General features: G+C 44.8%; 1 pseudogene; it reads left to right on the top strand.

The window, feature by feature from the left end:
• The first annotated feature begins 8,604 nt into the window (after nt 1-8,604).
• Nucleotides 8,605-8,708, top strand: LOC116978825 (annotated as a pseudogene).
• Nucleotides 8,709-20,367: the final 11,659 nt, after the last annotated feature.

The following is a 20,367-nucleotide window of genomic DNA, read 5'->3' as shown; positions in this document are numbered from 1 at the left end:
CCTCACAGTTCACACTGCCACCCTGCTTTGTGTCATCTGCAAATTTGCTAATGTTACTTTGAATCCCTTCATCCAAATCATTGATGTATATTGAAAATAGCTGCGGTCCCAGCACCGAGCCTTGCGGTACCCCACTAGTCACTGCCTGCCATTCTGAAAGGGACTCATTAATCCCTACTCTTTGTCGCCTGTCTGCCAACCAATTTTCTATCCATGTCAGCACTCTACTCCCAATACCATGTGCCCTAATTTTGCCCACTAATCTCCTATGTGGGACCTTATCAAATGCTTTCTGAAAGTCCAGGTACACTACATCCACTGACTCTCCCTTGTCCATTTTCCTAGATACATCCTCAAAAAATTCCAGAAGATTAGTCAAGCATGATTTCCCCTTCGTAAATCCATGCTGACTCGGACCGATCCTGTTACTGCTATCCAAATGTGCGGCTATTTCATCTTTTATAATTGACTCCAGCAACTTCCCCACCACCGATGTCAGGCTAACTGGTCTATAATTCCCTGTTTTCTCTCTCCCGCCTTTCTTAAAAAGTGGGATAACATTAGCTACCCTCCAATCCACAGGAACTGATCCTGAGTCTATAGAACATTGGAAAATTATCACCAATGCATCCACGATTTCTAGAGCCACTTCCTTAAGTCCCATCAGTCTACCCAACACCATTTCCTGCCCGATGTGGATTTCCTTCAGTTCCTCCGTCACCCCAGATCCTCTGGCCACTACTATATCAGGAAGATTGCTTGTGTCCTCCTTAGTGAAGATGGATCCAAAGTACCTGTTCAACTCATCTGCCATTCCTTGTTCCCCATAATAAATTCACCTTTATCGGTCTTCAAGGGTCCAACTTTGGTCTTAACTATTTTTTTCCTCTTCACATACCTAAAGAAGCTTTTACTATCCTCCTTTATATTCTTGGCTAGCTTACCTTCGTACATCATCTTTTCTCCCCGTATTGTCTTTTTAGTTATCTTCTGTTGCTCTTTAAACATTACCCAATCCTCTTGCTTCCCGCTCATCTTTGCTACGTTGTACTTCTTCTCTTTTATTTTTATACTGTCCCTGACGTCCCTTGTCAGCCACGGTCGCCCCTTACTCCCCTTGGAATCTTTCTTCCTCCTAGGAATGAACTGATCCTGCACCTTCTGTATTATTCCCAGAAATACCTGCCACTGTTGTTCCACTGTCATCCCTGCTAGTGTATCTTTCCAGTCAACTTTGGCCAGCTCCTTCCTCATGGCCCTATAGTTCCCTTTATTCAAGTGTAACACTGACACCTCCGATCTACCCTTCTCCCTCTCCAATTGTAGTTTAAACCGGACCATATTATGGTCACTACCTCCTAATGGCTCATTAACCTCAAGTTAATGATCAAGGCTCTGACCTCCCTTCCATTGAGGGGATTTATCGCAGTCGCTTCCTCAAAAAGGCTGGCAGTATCATCAAAGACCCACACCATCCTGGCCACACACTCATCTCCCTGCTACCTTCAGGTAGAAGGTACAGGAGCCTGAAGACTGCAACAACCAGGTTCAGGAATAGTTACTTCCCCTCAGCCATCAGGCTATTAAACCTGGCTCGGACAAAACTCTGATTATTACCAACCACTTTCTGTTATTTGCACTATCAGTTTATTTATTCATGTGTGTATATATTTATATCATGGTATATGGACACATTTATCTGTTTTGTAGTAAATGCCTACTATTTTCTGTGTGCTTAAGCAAAGCAAGAATTTCATTGTCCTATACAGGGACACATGATAATAAACTCACTTGAACTTGAACTTGAAGTTCCTTTATCAAATCCGGTTATTACAAAACACTAAATCTAGAATTGACTTCTCCCTGGTAGGCTCCAATACAAGCTGCTCTAAGAATCCATCACAAAGGCACTCTACAAAGACCCTTTCTTGGGGTCCAGTACCAACATGTAGGACTGTAAAAATGTACAAGGACTGGGTAATTCCAAGCCCTTCTGCAATAGCACACACGCTGTATCAAGTATCCCACAAACGCACAACAAGACCTCTGAGGCCCAGCGCCATGTGAAGCTACTTGATATTTGATAATCTCAAGCAGATGTTTGACTTGGATTGGTCATGCCTTATTTACAATAGCGATGGGATTTTCTGCTTGAACATATTTATTTTCCTGAAGTTATAGCATGATTTTTAGAATTATTGGGGAGCTCAGATGAATGAGAATGCTACAAGCTGGCAAGGGCAAAGAAAGGGCTGCAACAACTGGCCTACAAATTCAAGAGCTTGGTTGAGCTGGCACAGGGGACGTGTATCAGGCACCTGGGCTTGGATGAGCCAACAGTGGAAGAAAGGATGGGCCTGGGGGTGGGAGTGAAAGTAGGAGCAGAGTCCCACACAGGTGGTGAGTGTGTGGAATTATTTGCCACAGAAAGCTGTGAAAGCCAAGTCAGTGGATATTTTCAAGGCAGAGATAGATATATAGAATCTTGTTTAGTAAGGGAGTCAGACGTTATGGGGAGAAGGCAGGGAAATGGGATTAGGAGAGAGAGAATGGTGGAGTAGACTTGATGGGCCAAATGGCCTAATTCTATTCTATCCCTGATGACCTAGTGACTGGGGGATTGGCTCCCAGCTCAGTGACAGCTGGTCAGCATCAAAGATCTTATAGAGGAGCAAGATAGGCCACTCCTGTGAAATGCAATGGGCTGACGTGTAGTATGCTACGGAGCGGATCGCGGGCATCATTTTAGTAACCGGAACCTACCCGACCCGACCCGACCCGACTCGCAGTGTAATCAACGTTGCGGGGGAACAGTTTGTGTGTGATATAGGGTTAGATTCACAATTCTGTTTGTTCATAATTCTGTTAATTCTTGTTAAAGAATAAAATTTGACTCTGGTAAATTTCTTTTTTTAATGTTTTTTAAATCATTTCTTTTTAAATGGCTCATAAGCTGTGATTGAGTTGATTTTGTAGTAACCGGAACCTACCCGGCCCGACCCGACTCCGCTATAAGATCTTTGGTAGAAAGCAGAAATGTAAGGCTAAATGGCAGCTTTTCAGACAGGAGGCTGTCATTCAATAAAAAAAATATACACACTTGAAATTAAGAAAGGGTTACTTGCTGTTACCAGTCAGAGAGAATAGCATTTTAAGGGAAGTTTAACCTTTCCTATGCACAAACCTACCCAAATATTTTGGTAAGTGTTGTCACGGGCATCTTCACCGGGCGCGCGCGGGAGGAGGTTGGCTGAGCTCTCGCTGGGAGATCTCGCGAAATGCGGACCAAAGATCTTATAGCTCTGCTATAAGATCTTTGATGCGGACGCCGCTTGGGAGCAAAGATGCAAGATGGCGGAGGCAAGATGGCGGAGGCAAGATGGCGGAGGCTGGTTGCTAAAATGGGTCTTATAATCGCCCATGAATCTGCCCATGACCGTACTACGTGTTTTGCGTAGGAGAAGGCCATCTTGCTCCGCTATAAGATCTTTGGTCAGCATAGTGGGTTGGGTGCTGGGGGTGGGAGGAGATGGGTGGGAGGGTGGGGATTGTATGTCGGATACTGGCAGAGGAGGGCAGATGTGACTGTATGGGTCTTCTTTCTTGAGGGGTCATTGATGGAGTGACAACAGGCTGAGGGTTGATGGGTGCAAAGAGTTGGTACAGGGGCCCCAGTGGAGCACAGATAATCCTCTCATCTGCCCAATGCCCCAGTTCAACTCTGTGCAGGAAGGATCAGGGATTCCTGGGAACACCTGGCACAGGTTTCTTTTGGAACGATGTGATCCCATGAACCATTCCAGAGGGAGTGGTGCACTCCTGGGTAGAAATATACTCGGGTGGGAAACATGGCTCTTCTTGCCAATGCTTGAAATCTGACATAAGAACAGCTTATACAGCCTACAAACAGGCCCTGCACCAATGCTGACCAACTGGTATTCTGGATGTGTCCCATTTACCAGCATTTGGGCCAAATTCCTTTCATCCCTTCTGTTCAAATGTCTTTTGAAAGTGATTATTGTATCTGCTTCTACAGGTTCATTCAGTTGTAGAGTACCCTCTGAGCTGAAAAGTTGCCCCTGAGATCCCTTTTAAACCTAAGATAGACACAAAAAGCTGGAGTAACTCAGCGCAACAGACAGTGTCGGGTCGAGACCCTTCTTCAGTCGAAGAATGTCTGAAGATAATAATAATGATAATGGATGGGATTTATATAGCGCCTTTCTAGAATATTCAAGGCGCTTTACATCGCATTATTCATACATTCCTCAGTCACACTCGGTGATGGTGAGCTACTTCTGTAGCCACAGCTGCCCTGGGGCAGACTGACGGAAGCGTGGCTGCTAATCTGCGCCTACGGCCCCTCCGACCACCACCAATCACTCACACACATTCACACACAGGCAAAGGTGGGTGAAGTGTCTTGCGCAAGGACACAACGACAGTATGCACTCCAAGCGGGATTCGAACCGGCTACCTTCCGGTCGCCAGCCGAACACTTAGCCCATTGTGCCATCTGTCATCCCAATGAGTCTCGACCCGAAACGCCACCTATTCCTTTTCTCCAGAGATGCTGTCTGTCCCGCTGAGTTACTCCAGCATTTTGTGTCTTTGGTTTAAACCATCTTCGGTTTAAACCAGCATCTGCAGTTCTTTCCTACACATCCCTTTTAAATCTCTGCTCTCTCACCTTAAAGTATGTCCTCTAGTTTTAGAATCATAGAAATATAGAAAATAGGTGCAGGAGGAGGCCATTTGGCCCTTCGAACCAGCGCCGCCATTCATTGTGATCATGGCTGATCGTCCCCAATCAGCCATGATCTTCTCCCCATATCCCTTGATTCTACTAGCCCCTAGAGCTCTATCTAGCTCTCTGCACTGGGACTGTGAACATCCACGTTGTCCGTGCCCCTCATGACCTTCTGCACTTTAATCGCGTCAAACATGGGTATCTGGCGCCGTACATACACGGGTCTCTGGCCCTTCTCAACCAGAAGAAGAGAGCCTTGAGGAATGGTGACAGGGAGGAGGTGAAGCGGGTGGAGAAAGACCTGAAGGTGACTACAGGAGGAAGCTGGAGCTGAAACTTCAGCAGAACAACATGAGGGATGTGTGGAGCGGGATGAAGAGCATTACAGGCTACAAGACCAGTGGCCTGGGGTAGGGAAAGCAATCAGGACTGGGCCAATGAGCTAAACCTGTTGTTTAATACATTTAATGGTGGGGCTTCTGCCCACCCCCCACCCCCGCCCCTGCTCCCCAACAGACTCTCCCCCTCAATCCCCCTGGTCCACTTCCCTTGCCCTTTCTTTGTTGCACCTGACCATCAAGGCCGAGCAGGTGAGGAAGGAGCTGAGCAGACTCCGCCCAGGCAAAGCCACGGGTCCCGATGTTGCCAGCCCTAGGGTACTCAAGGCTGTTGCGTGGAGTACTCCAGCATATCTTCAACCTGAGCCTGAGCATGGAGAGGGTTCCTGTGATGTGGAAGACATCCTGCCTGGTTCCTGAACCAAAGAGGCCACGCCCCAGCTCCTCCAATGACTACAGACCGGTAAGGCTGACTTCACACATCATGAAGTCCCTGGAGAGGCTGCTTCTCACTCACCTACGATCCCAGGTTAAACCCTGCCTGAACCCCATGCAGTTGGCTTACCAAACAAAGTTGGGGGTTGAAGGTTGATGACAGGGGTGGGATTAAAATCCAGTTTTCTACCGCTTATCGGAGGCGGACTTCCTCGGGCTGCTAGCTGCTGAAGAATAATCGACCGGACTTCCGTTCCCGTTTTTTTTTAATCGCGAGACAATTTAATAATTATATTAAAATGAAAAGCGACTTCTAACGCCCTCAACGCGTACAACGTGACGGATCGCAAGAACGGGACAAAACAAAGGGTAAGTCATTTATTTTACATATAAACTTGCTTCTTGGGATGGCTTTAATCTAATTTTACGTTGCGAAAATGTGATTTGGGCCCCATACGAACCGGCAGTATTTTCCCTGCTGATATGGGGTTAAAATTCACCGCAAATGCAACATTCCAATCTATCGCGTTCCAGAAAAACCCACTAGCAAGATGATTTACATGCTCTTACTTTTGGACAATCGTGTCATAAGAGCATCTAAATCGTCTATATTTTGTGTTATTGTCTATCCATAATCAATATTTTTACACTAAATATCAGTTTTAATCCCATGTATTGTGCAAAAAAATAATGATTTTGATTATATTGAGTGGATGTTTCTAGATTAATTTATGGGGATTAAACATCAAATTCCTTCCATCTGGCATATAAATTCATGACAGTGAGATTTAAAAATCATGTTATATTGTGAATTCTTGTGTGAATGGGATTAGTTTATTATTTGGATGCTATTTAAAAAATATATAATTTTCTTAAGAAATGGAATCTACAGGACATTCTTAATGGGAGTGGGCAGAAAGGTGGTTTGAAGAGCAAAAACTTGTAGTTTACAATGCCAAAATTGAAATGTTGAGGAAATACAAGGTGTACAGAGTTGCTTATTGGTTACAATCTGAGGAGTGTGATGATGCTACTGATTATGATCTGCCAATGTACCAGCTAGCAACTGATCTTCTCCATAAAGACTTGGTTTATTGCTTGAAATTGTATTTTACTTCGGAGTCACGTGAGTGACTACATGAAGAACCCGCCACTACGCACGTGTGTCATTATCGCTACACGCATTGTGAACAAGTCATTACGAGGGGAGGACGTTCCTCCCAAACGGCAGGGTTGAACCTGCAACAAGTAAGGTAGGAGAACTTAGTTTCATGACTTACCTTTTTTACAGGCAGGCTGATGAAAACTGGCTGGGGAGAGTCTGCAGAACCGCAGGCAGCCAGCAACGGCCGGGGGCACCACTATCTCCCTTAAACGGGAGCCGGAGCCGACCTCAGCTCCAGCAGGACGCCGACAGCGGTGGAGCATTCTGGAGCCATCATTCCGACGGCTCGGACAACAGCCCCACGGACCTATACTACATGGATCCGAGGGGCTGGAAGGTGCAGGGGTTTTTCCACAGCACTAAAAATAGCGGCAAGCGGTCAGTGCCCGAGAGCACTGAGTATGCGTTGGAGCCGCTGGGCCTGGGTCGCGAGCGGCCAGTTCCCCAAGAGGACTGGACCGCGTTGGAGCACCCCAGGCCCAAGTGGAGAAGGAGCGGCACAGTGCGGGAAGCACTGCACCGCGTTAAAACTGCCAGACCTGCGGTTTGCGAGCGGCCAGCTCCCCGAGGGACTGAACCGCGTTGGAGCACCGCAGGCCAACGGGGATACCGGCGGCACAGTGGCCGTGTACACTGCACCGCATTGGCACTGCGGGGCCTGCACCTGCGAGAATATACCGTTTTGCAGCGATGCAGGTCCAAGAAGAAATCCTCCAGTGGGTAAGTCCCATAGCAGCACCTTATACAGGGCTGTATTTCACTTCTACTATTACAGGGAAGTGTTTGAGGAAAAGACAGACTCAGGGAGAAGGAAGCAGCACCTTTTCTATAGGGCTATAATCATGCTTCTCTCTCCCCAGTAGACTCTTCTGTCAGAAGAGTGCTGGGGTCAAGTCTAGGGCAAACCCTGGACAGGTAAACAGATGTAAGAGCTGTAACAATGAGGTGATGCCTTTTCTAAGTCACAAAGTACATAGAGTGCATTATTGGTCCTTTCCTGATAGAAATACAGGAATACTTATGTTGTGACTGAAGGATTTAGCAGTCCAAAAATGTACAAACAAATTCCATTCCCATCTGGGACGTCACACGGGACTGTCTGTCTATGTTTCAGGAGGAACAACAGTACAGCTGTGAGTAAAGCTAACTGGGAAAGATCTACAAACCAGGTTAGAAGCCAGCATAGCCCATATGTTTTCTATCTACTGCAGGGGCAAACATTAGCTGACACCATAGCTGTCACTTGCCACCGGGGATTGTAAATCCCTGAATGTACTAAACTAATCAATTTATGCATCTGGTTACATCCAACCGGGATTGACGCGGGCCTGTGTAAACCCGAAACCTCCTAGCAAAATCTTTTTATTTGGGGGTGACCTATCTAGAAGGTCAAGGAGTTGGACAATGAAGCCAAACTGGAGCTCATCTAAACGTCCAAACATCATCCTCAAAGGTATCGCCCCTACGCTGGAAGATGTGTACACCCACAACACACGGCCTCGGGGATCCAGAAGAAAACAGTAAAACCAGAAGGAAGCAAGGAGGTTGGTGCGAGAAGACATCGAATAAATAACTTTTTGACACTCATATCTTAAACAGTATCCGGGGATACACAATAGAATTTTACAACACATAATCTTCTAGTCGAGCTGATATATCGAGAGAGGAATTTGGAGGAGAACACCAAATGGATATTGGGCTATAGTATTTGCTGATGTTTCTACACGATATGGAACACCAGATGCCGATCTACTCGTATCCAGACATAATCACCAATTACCAAATATGTCATAAGGGATACAGACACTGGACATCAGCAACAGATGGGGTTTTAGCTGCATTGCAAGGGAAGAATTATTATCTACGCATTCCCTTCCTAACAAAATAGGATATGGCGCTTGACGCATCAATCATAGATCAGATCTTGGCTTTTTGGCTAAGATCAAGTATAATACCTGTTCTTATCAGTTTAAATATCTGATATGTCCTTTATCTAGGGACCATATATTATAAAATTAAATAAATAAATAAAAAAGATGAAAATAAAAAAAAATTAAAAACATTAAAAAAAAAGTGAAAAATAAATAAATCGATATATTCGTTTTAAGAACAGAAACCTTTTCTATTGTTAAGTATATTCGTTTTAAGAACGAAAATGGCAAGCATTGATTCAAAGGATGCTTACAATTTCAGTACCCATAACAGGTGACCACGGACGTTATTTTTATCTAATTGGATGGCTCAGCTCTAGCAGTATAGAACACTACCTAATGTGTTTACATTAGCACCTAGGTTATTTACAAAATATGACAACCAGCCACACAATGGTAATGGCTTCTTTGGATGACATACTAATTGTGTGGAAACTTAGGACGGGCTGAACAAACGGTAACAGCCACTTAACAATTATTTGGAAACTAGGATCATTATCCATCCAATTAAATCAAAATTAAAGCCTTCAAACTAAAGGGATTATTTGGGGTTCACCATTAACTCAGTTCCTCATGTCAGTAACTTTGCCACAGAGGTTACAACCTTAATAGAGGCATACAGCAAAATCATTGACATGAGGATAAACCATCCATCAGACTGGTAGCAAGAATATTGGCAACATATGGTTTTCCAGCCACATAATTCAGACCCTTACATTATAAAGATTTACAGAGGGCCAAAATATGAGCTCTTAAAATTAATGGTGATCATTTCAATAGAATGATGAAGCCATACAGAAGCCATATTGGAACTAAATGGTGGAAAGATAACATTGGGCATTGCTCCAATCCTATCATTGTCAGCAACCAGTCTATGGTCCTACATATGGATACTATGCACTAGGATGGTGTGTTACCAATTCCATCTCCAGCTGTGGAGGAAGATGGAAAACACAGCAAGCATCATTATTACTAACACTGGGCATAACTACCTGGAAATGTTGGGTGTTTTTTCATGGCCTAAAGTCATGTTGCTCTGGAATATATTAAACAGGTTATTAGATTATAAATTAACAACACTACTGTGGTAGCACATATCAACCACATGGGTGAAAGGGAATCTACATCATGTAACAATCTGGCCAACACAATTTGGCAACCTCATCGGGGGGGGGGGGGGGGGGGGGGGGGGGGTACTAAGGGAAATACTACGAGACTCTGCGTCTGGTGTTTTTAATAGTACCCGACTGACCTACCCAACCATGGTTCTAGGTGGTATTAGGGAATGAGATTAGAACCATGCAGCACCATCCAAAACAGATGGCCAGAGCAATGGACATGATCACAGCGGGCCACAGACAATCAACCTAAAGACAATGTCTAAAATACATAAACTAATGGGAGATGTGTTGCAACCATAATACATCATCCAGCCTGTTTGGAAGCTTTGTTAACCTACAGGGGCTTAGTATTAGTGACATCAACTGTGCCAGAAGTGGCCCATCTACTTACCTATGGCAAGAGAACGGAACAACAGCTTATGAGGGACACTTTTTATGAGAATTCCCCAAAGACCAGGTATTCCCAAATATGGGACATCAGCATCGTCTTAACGTTGTTAAAGAACTGGGCTCCAGCCACAGCGCTGTCATTACAGGTTTTGACATTTTACAAAACTGTCATGCTGATGGCCTAGGTCACGGCACTAAGGACTCAGTCCCTACCAAATTTAGGCTGGATACCTTGACCAGTTCACCTGGCAACTTACACTTCTATATTCAGGAATTAGGGAACTAAACAGGCAGGGGTCAGCAGGCCTTAAAATAACATTTTTTAGAGCCTACCCTACAGATGATTGACTGTGTTGTGAGACATCTACAAATATACATGGAACAAACCCAGACCATCAGTGGCACAGAAGAGGAACTTCTCATCAACGACAGACAGCCTCATTAAAGAATAACAGGCCAGGCCAGCTAAATGGCTAACATAGTATTGACAAAAGTTGGTGTAAACAATAACTGGGTTAAAATCTCACTCCACCAGGCTGCAGCAACGTCGGCAGCATTTAAATTGGAGGTTCCTATGGATAAAATCCTCAGGACTGCAGGATTGCCATCGGAAAGAACATTCTAAAGATTATAACTAACCAGTAATGGAAACTGGAATTTTTCAGAAACATTGTTAAGTTTCTGTACCATAATTTACCCCCAAAAACAGGGGCTATCAATTATTATTAACTTTATGGTTATTTATATATATCATATTGATGTTTAATATGTTATCACTTTTCTCCCCAAAACCAAGGCAGACGTGATGATGGACTCGTTCCAGGGCTTGAATCACAGAGCTTTGAAATCTTCATGTAGTCACTCACGTGACTCCGAAGTAAAATAGTAAGATTAAACGAGAACTTACCAGTTCAAAGTTTGATCTGTATTTTATGAGGAGTAACGTTGAGGGAATACATGCCCTCCGCTCCCACCCTTGATCATAAACACAACTGGTATCTTTTCTCTAATCTTACTATGCTTAAGTCATTACAGGTATCTGTGATTCACTCCGCTGCTTTGAAGAATGACACACGTGCGTAGTGGCGGGTTCTTCATGTATTCCCTCAACGTTACTCCTCATAAAATACAGATCAAACTTCGAACTGGTAAGTTCTCGTTTAATCTTACTATTTTATTTACCTATCTGTTACGGACTTACAGCATATAATACAATAATATCAAAGTTCTGATCTTGAGAATATCACATTTTCGAATTTTCAATGCAGTCTGGGTGTTTATTACTATTTCCGTCACAACGTTCAATTTTGTAATTAACTGCAATTAGGTAATTAACTAATTCTATGCTTTAATTTCAGGTCATCCAAGTAAGATGTTTTATATTTGTTTCAGAATGCTTCAATCTATAATAAGTGAACATTTCATTCAGTTCTCTTAATTTTTAAGAAAGTTATGGGCTTTTGACTGTCCTCGATCACAGCTTTTGTGTTAAGTCAATGGAAAAGCAATAGGGAACAAGATGCTAATTTCTGAGTATGAAAATGGCCATAACATTTTTAATACTGAAGATATAAAAGTGAATTAGGTGTCAAATTAAACTTATTTTTATGCTTTATCTGATGGGATAAATTGCAGACATGATTTATAAAATCTCAAAATGTTGTAACATTGCTACATCATCCACCTGCTCCATCGTTCCAATGCTCACCTGGATGAGCCGGGAAGCACTATGAGAGTCATGTTTGTTTACTTCTCCAGTGCCTTTAACACTATCCGGCCTGCACTACTAGGGAGAAAACTGACGAAGGTGCGGGTGGATGCTCCATTGGTGTCCTGGATCACCAACTACCTGACTGGATGACCACAATATATCAGGCTACAGAACTGTGCCTCGGACATGGTGGTGAGCAACACAGGGGCCCCACAGGGGACAGTCCTCTCTCCCTTCCTGTTCACCATCTACACCTCGGACTTCAGATATAACTCGGGCTCCTGCCACCTGCAGAAGTTTTCAGATGACTCTGCAATTGTGGCTGCATCAGTGAAGGGAGGGAAGCTGAATACAGAAGTGTAGTCAGTGACTTTGTTGAGTGGTGTGGGCTGAATCACCTGCAGCGCAACACTGACAAGACTAAGGAGTTAGTGGTGGACTTTAGGAGGAGAGGAACACCCCTGTGCCCTTTCTCCATCAATGGCATGGATGTGCAGTTTACCAGGGAGTACAAATACCTTGGAGTGCACCTGGACAGTAAACTGGACTGGTCCAGGAACGGTGAGGCCCTGTACAAGAAGGGACAGAGCCGCTTGTATTTTTTGAGAAGGCTCCGCTCCTTCAACGTCTGCAGTGAGATGCTGCAGATGTTCTACCAATCGGTGGTAGCCAGTACCATTTCCTTTGCTGCTGTGTGCTGGGGCAGCAAGGCGAGGGCCGCGGGTGCCAATAGGGTCAACAAACTCATCAGGAAGGCTGGGTCTGTCCTGGGGGCAGAGTTGGATTCACGGGAGCTGGTCTTGGAGGGGAGGAGTGGAGCATCCTAGACAATACAGCTCACCCCCTCCATGACACACTGGTCAACCTGAAGGGTACCTGCAGCAACAGACTGGTTCCACCAAGATCCAGTACAGAACGCCACAGGAGATCCTTCTTCCCTGTGGCTATCAAACTGTACAACTCCTCCCCCTTCTGTCGTGGGGTAGACTGAGACTGACTCCCCTCCCCACCCCCTCCCACCCCCTCAATCTTTGCACATCCCCCAAGCCTTTCCACTCATCATTTTAATTTCATGTTACATGTATTTTGTGTTTTTTATGACTGTTGGAAAATCAATTTGCCTCCTGGTATTAATATTCTATTCTATCATATTGTATCATATCGTAAAGCAACAACTCTACAACTATGCCACCAAACCTCTTCAAATAACTCAGTAAAAGTGGTCGGACAGAATCTGCCCTTGATAAAGTCATAAAGCTATTCTCTGATTAGTCTCTTGCTGTCCCCCAGACACCTGAAACCTCATTGTGTACAGTGAAGATTTAAAAAATCTCAGCCACAGCCCCTGCAAACCCCCTCCTTGCCTCTCACAGCAATCTGGGATAACCCCTAACCGGTCCCGAGGATTTATCCACCTTTAAGCCCGCCATTGCATCAACTACCAATCTTTTATTTATGGAGATCTGTTGGAGACTTCCCCTTTGCTGAGATTTCCAAAAGTTGAGTTGAGTTGAGTGTAGTTTACCGTTACATGGATCAAGGTGTAGTGAATATATTTTGCTTGCTAACCAGTAAGCAGAAAGACAATCATGATTACAATCGAGCCACCCACAGTGTTCAGAAACAAGTCTTGTATCTTTCCTTTGCTAGCAATCAGCACCTGGGCAAGAATTTTGTATTAAATACCCAGGGTGACTCTTGAGAAGACAGCAGGTCAACAAACTCGCAGGACTTGGGGTCAGCACTCAACTCTGCAACTGGATCCTCGACTTCCTGACTAACAGACCCCAATCAGTGAGGATAGGGGACAAATCATCCTTCACGCTAATCCTCAACACTGGTGCTCCACAAGGATGTGTCCTCAGCTCCCTTCTTTACTCCTTGTACACCCACAACTTCACCTCCCATGTACAAATCTAATTCGATTTTCAAATTCACAGATGACACCACCATTGTGGGCCAGATATCAAATAGCGATGAGATGGAGTACAGGAAGGAGATTGAGAACCTCGTGTCCTGGTGTTGAGACAACAACCTTTCTCTCAATCAGCAAGACAAAGGAGATAATGATTGACATCAGGAAGTGGAGTGGTACACATACCCCAGTTTGCATTGACGGTGCCCAAGTAGAGATGGTCGAAAACTTCAAATTTCTCAGTCAATTTCACCAACAACTTCTCCTGGACCACCCATACTGAAGCCACGACCAAGAAAGCACACCAACGCCTTTACTTCTTAGAAGGCTTAGGAAGTTTGTCATGTCCCCTACAACTCTCACCACCTTCTACAGATGCACCATAGAAAGCATTTTATCAGGATGCATCACAGCCTGGTTTGGGAACAGCTCCATCCAGGACTGTAAAAAATTGCAGCAATTGTGGACGCAGCCCAGACCATCACACAAACCAACCTCCCTTCTATCGATTCCATTTATACCCCACGCTGCCTCAGTATGGCCAGCAGCATAATCAAGGACAAGTCTCACGCTGACCACTCCCTCTTCTCCCCTCTCCTATCAGGCAAAAGGTATAGAAGTGTGAAAACGCACACCTCCAGATTCAGGAACAGTTTCTTCCCAGCTGTTATCAGGCAACTGAATCATCCTACCACAAGCAGAGTCCTGAACTACTATCTACCTCTTTGATGTCCCTTGGACTATCCTTGACTGGACTTTGCTGACTTTACCTTGCATTAAATGTTATTCCCTTGTATATCTATACATTGTGAATGGATTGATTGTAATCGTGTATTGTCTTTCTGCTGACAGGATAGCACGCAACAAAAGCTTTTCACTGTAGCTCGGTACACGTGACAATAAACTAAACTGAACTGAATCTCTGAAATGCCAAGGATTAATTCATGATCTGCCAATATACATCATTGACATTTTTGTGCATTTATCTGCACTTTCCCTGTATCTGTAACACCACCATGATGTACTAATGAATGGTATAATTTGCCTGGATGGCTGGCAAACATACATAGTTTTCACTGTATCTTAGAACATGTGCGAATAATATATCAACTCCAATGACAATTCCACTTCAGCTGGCCCAGAATCAAGGAGATGACAATATGCTGACAGACTAGTTTAGTTTAGATATACAGCGGCGAACAGGCCCTTCGGCCCACCGAGTCCGCAACGACTAGTGATCCCCGCACATTAATGATCCCCGCCGGTAACGTGGGCCTCGGTGGTGGTGGGGACTCGCGGTCAATGAGTATGAGGGGGGAGGGGAAGACAATGGGGACCCTGCGAGGGGGGGGACCGCTGTGAGTGATGGTGGGAGAACAAAGGGGGACCCAGTGTGCGGTAAGGGGGGCACTCTGGTTTAGAATCCTTTGCCCAGGGGAGAAGTCTGTGTTTATTTGTTCACTTGTTCCGGTGAAGGCGCTGGGCACACGGCAGCCTGACGGCAGTCGCTTGTCTTTTTCTGTTTGTTTTCACTTTTAATTTCAAGTTGTATTGTACCATGTGTGTTGTGACTGTCGGCAGAACAATCTCCCACCGGGGATGAATAAAGTTTTATAGTATCGTATCGTTAACACTATCCTACACTAGGGACATTTTTACATCAAGCCCATCCACCTCCAAATCTGTACGTCTTTGGAGTGTCGGAGGAAATCGAAGATCTTGGAGAAAACCCACGCAGGTCACGGGGGAAACATACAAACTCCGTACAGACAGCACCCGTAGTCAGGATCAAACCCGGGACTCTGCCGCTGTAAGAGCTGAAAGGCAACAACTCTACCGCTGCGCCATCGTGCCACCCTATAGACTAGTGTGCGGACTTTGAGTGACCAGTGCACCGGGCTAGTATGCGTAAGACCATAGAGAATTGGTCAACACCTATGGTTGAAGAGGGTACCCAGTAAGTACTGAGATGTCATGTCAGATGTCATCTAGATCAGATAATCACATGGATCAGATCCTGATATCAGCACAGATTCAACTACAACTCTGGAGTCACGAAACAACATGAGAAGTTACAAATTCCACGTAGGAGACAAAGATACAGTGGAGGTGGTTACACCAACTGAGGATAGCAGGCAAGAGACTGAGTCTGCAGTAACAGTGTAGAACTAAACGGTAGTTGAGGCAGTGACTATCCCAACGCTGAAGAAACAGTCCGACAGGTACATGGATAGGACAGGTTTGGAGGGATATGGACCAAATGCGGGCAGGTGGGACTAGTGTATCTGGGACATGTTGGCCGGTGTGGGAAAGGTGGGCCTGTTTCCACACTGTATCACTCTATGACTCCATTACTCTATAAGACGTTTACATCCATTTTCTTCAGAGAGGGGAAGCAGCATGGTTTAGTGTATATTGCTAAGTAAGTATATCACATAGTCAGGCGGTTGACATCATCACATGTGTTACAAGAACCATGTGTACGCAATTCCTTTGAATAAACACCCTTGTTTAAAGCTCTTGTGCCCTGTAATTGTTACTGCTACTGTAAGTAGAACGCGCAAATTCACCCTGGGATATATTACAAATATTTGTGAGCCGCCTTTGTTATTTTTTTAGAGGACTAATTGATGCTATCACCACACACAACAATATATGTGCAGAGAAAGTGGATACAATCCACATTCCAGGCACCTGATTCTTAGACCTTGGGATCTGTCAGTCCCCTTTATCAGGCACTGGGATCGTTCCATTCTCATTCCATGCTCCTCTCAAGCCCCAAGAATTCTCCAGATAAACGTTTGTGTCTGCTACACCAAGGTATCAACGTATACTAATCCACAAAGAAGGAAGCATGGAAGTTACATGTCCTCTCCTGAAAGGTCTATTCTTCAACAGCTCAAACAGATGGTCTCTGGAAAGGTCATAAGTGATAGCAGCAGAATTAGGCCATTTGGCCCATCAAGTCTGCTCCGCCATTCAATCATGGCTGGTCTATCTCTCCCTCCTAACCCCATTCTCCTGCCTTCTCCTCATAACCCCTGACACCCGTACTAATCAAGAGTCTTTCTATCCCTGCCTTAAAATTATCCATTGACTTGGCCTCCACAGCCGTCTGTGGCAACAAATTCTACAGATTCAACACCCTCTGACTAAATAATTTTCTCCTCATCTCCTTCCTAAAGTAACATCCTTTAAGTCTGAGGCTGTGACCTCTGGTCCTAGACTCTTCATTAGTGGAAACATCCTCTGCACATCCACTCTATCCAAGTCTTTTACTCTTTGGTAAGTTTCAATGAAGTCTATACTCCAGCAGGCCTGGAGTATAGTACAGGCCCAGTGCCGTCAAACGCTCATCATATGTAAACCCACTGATTCCTGTGATCATTCTTGTAAACCTCTTCTGGACCCTCTCCAGAGCCAGTACATCTGTCCTCAGATATGGTGCCCAAAATTGCTCACAATACTCCAAATGTTGCCTGATCAGCACCTTTTTAGTGCTTTTAATGTCTTTTAATTTTTAGTGTGTTTTTTATAGTCCTTCGTTTTACGGTTTTTAATGGTTTTTAATTGTTTGTAATAGCTTTTTGTTCATGAGTTCTCATGTACAGCACTTTGTGGCAACTGCAGTTGTTTAAAGTGCTTTATAAATAAAGTTATTATTATTATTATTATTATTATAGAGCCTCAGCATTACATCCTTGCTTTTGTATTCTAGGCCTCTTGAAATAAATGCTAGCATTGCGTTTGCCTTCATTACTATCGATTCGACTTGCAGATTTAACTTTTTGGGAATCCTGCACCAGCACTCCCAAATCCCTTTGCACCTCCGATTCCTGGATCCACTCCACATTTAGAAAATAGTCTACACATTTTATTCCTACCACCATAAACCTGCTCCAGCGGCAGACCAAGTCTCTCCAGCAACTCCCCAAGTCAATATCGCATCTGTAAATAGAGCACACAGAATGGGAGGATCAGAGCGGGTGGCTGGATGTTTAAACAAGTGAGGGTCAGTCTTCAGACTCTTGCTCCTTTACCATAACCAGGCCAGTTTACAGACCTTGGCAATCGGGAAGGAGGAAGGTGAAAGGCAGGCTTGTGATGAGAGTAGACACAAAATGCTGGAGTAACTCAGCAGGACAGGCAGCATCTCTGGAGAGAAGGAAGAGGTGAAGTTTCAGGTCGAGGCCCTTCTTCAGACTGTGAGTCAGGGGAGGGAAAGAGATATGGAAGATTTAGAACGGAGGCGAGGAAACACTTTTTCTCAGAGTTGTGAGTGTGTGGAATTCTCTGACTCAGAGGGCGGTGGAGGCCGGTTCTCTGGATACTTTCAAGAGAGAGCTAGATAGGGCTCTTAAAGATAGCGAGTCAGGGGCTATGGGGAGAAGGCAGGAACGGGGTACTGATTGGGGATGATCAGCCATGATCACATTGAATGGCGGTGCTGGCTCGAAGGGCCGAATGGTCTACTTCTGCACCTATTGTCTATTGTCTATTGTCTATTGAAGGGTACAAAGAACATGTAAGGATCAAAGTAATGTTGAATGGTTCACTGTTGGCTGAGGGAGAGTTGATAACGAGTCAAACAAACAGTAAATTTAATCAGGAGGTCAGTGAAACTAGTCGGAGAACTAGGGTGGGGGACGGATGGAGAAAGAGGGAATGCAAAGATTGCTTGAAATTAAAGAAGTCAATATTCATCCCGCTGGGTTGTACCCACGCAAAATATGAGGTGCTGTTCCTCAAATTCACGCTGGGCCTCACTCTGACAGTGGAGGAGGCCCAGGACAGAAAGGTCAGTGTGGGAAATCGGGAGAAAGGGTAGGAATTGGAATTGGCAGAGAAGGGAGCAATATCCATGAATCTGCCACTGGCAGCTTGTAAATATACTTCTACTCTCTGCCCAATCCCTGCCTCTGGGACCACCATTTATTTTCACCAGCAATATTTTGTTAGCTTTTGCCTTCTACTTCTTCATATTTTGATTTTATCTTCCTTCATCGATTGCTCAATAAACTAATTTCTGAAAATATCTGCATTCTCAAATTGACCAAGGTGAAGATTTTAAAAATGGTGAAACTCTAGTTGAGCAGACATTGATCAAGTTTTATTCACCCTGAAGAAGGATCTCGACCTGAAAGGTCACCAATTCCTTCTCTCCAGAGATGATGCCTGTCCCGCTGAGTTACTCCAGCATTTTGTGTCTATCCTTGGTGTAAACCAGCATCTGCAGATCGCATATGAGGCAGAGGAAACGCAGTGAAAACCACCACCACGTAAAGATGCCGATCCCAACCAAGGAACAGCTACCACCTGGAAGTCCTTCAACAGGCTTCGTACAGGGATGGGCCGATGCAAGACCAATATGAGCAAATGGGGCTATGCAGATGTGGCAGACACAGAATGTGAATGTGGAACATCTGTACAACCCATGCCACACCTACTAAGGTTCCCACTTCTTGGTGAACAATGCTGCCTGGAAGATCTAGCAGTGGCAAATGAGAAGGCTGTCCACAGTGCAAGAGCCTGGCCGAACATTTGAAACTTAGGTGATGGACACGAAAGAAGAAGTTCCTTCTTACACATGCTTGATTCCTTGCTGGGCAACTGGGCCAGACCATTGTTAAGATGTTTGCTCCATTTTCGAAGGGAATTACTTATTAGCAGGGGTCAAGGAAAGAGCGTTCACGTCACGGCCCTGTTTCCACCAATCTTTCCACCACCATGCACAAGAAGCACAAGAAGCGACAAGACAGACACCATTGTATGCAGATGCCGAGAGGTGTGTTCAGCTCTGGCTGAACAACTTCTAATCCTGTGTGTGGACTCGATAAGAAGAAGAAGACTTATTAGCAAGAGAGAACAGAAATATAGAAACATAGAAAAATAAAAAATAAAGCTTTCATGGATTTAGAAGTGATTGCTCCGGGCGACGCGGTGGTTGCCTTACAGCGCTTTCAGCGCCAGAGACGCGGGTTCGATCCCGGCTATCGGTGCTTGTCTGTATGGAGTTTGTACATTCTCCCTGTGACCACGTGGGTTTCCTCCGGGATCTCCAGGTTTCCTCCCACACTCCAAAGACGTACATGTTTGTAGGTTAATTGGCCTGGTATAAATGTAAATCATCTCCAATGTGTGTAGGATAGTGTTAATGCGCAGGGATCGCTGGTCGGTGTTGACTCAGTGGGCCGAAGGGACTGTTTCCACGCTGTCAACTAAACTAAACTAAACTTCTCATTTCACTTCCACACTGCCATGAGAGGAGGGAGAGATCCTGCTGCACATACAGTGCCTTTCCTGGACTTCAGCACTTTGGAAAATGTCCTCAGCCTGTGATCTGCTCATGAGGTGTGGAAACTATTGTAATGAAGGAAACACCTGCGTCGGCCCTAAATCAAAACAAATCGGTGTGAATATTACAGAAATTTCCCTTCCAGCTGACAACTGTGGGTTGAGCAAACAATGTAGTGCGTAGGTTCATCTGGGTGGCACAGTAGCAGGTGTTGCCCTGAAGATGCCCTCACAGCTTCACAGATCTCCTGTTCTATCTGTGTGGAGTAGTTCACATGTGCTCCCTATGAATGCGTGGGTTTACTCTCATTTCCTCA

This window comes from Amblyraja radiata, chromosome 11 (assembly GCF_010909765.2).
Source record: "Amblyraja radiata isolate CabotCenter1 chromosome 11, sAmbRad1.1.pri, whole genome shotgun sequence".
NCBI lineage: Eukaryota > Metazoa > Chordata > Chondrichthyes > Rajiformes > Rajidae > Amblyraja > Amblyraja radiata.
Note: the sequence above shows the minus strand (reverse complement) of the source record. Positions and strands in the feature narration are given on the sequence as shown.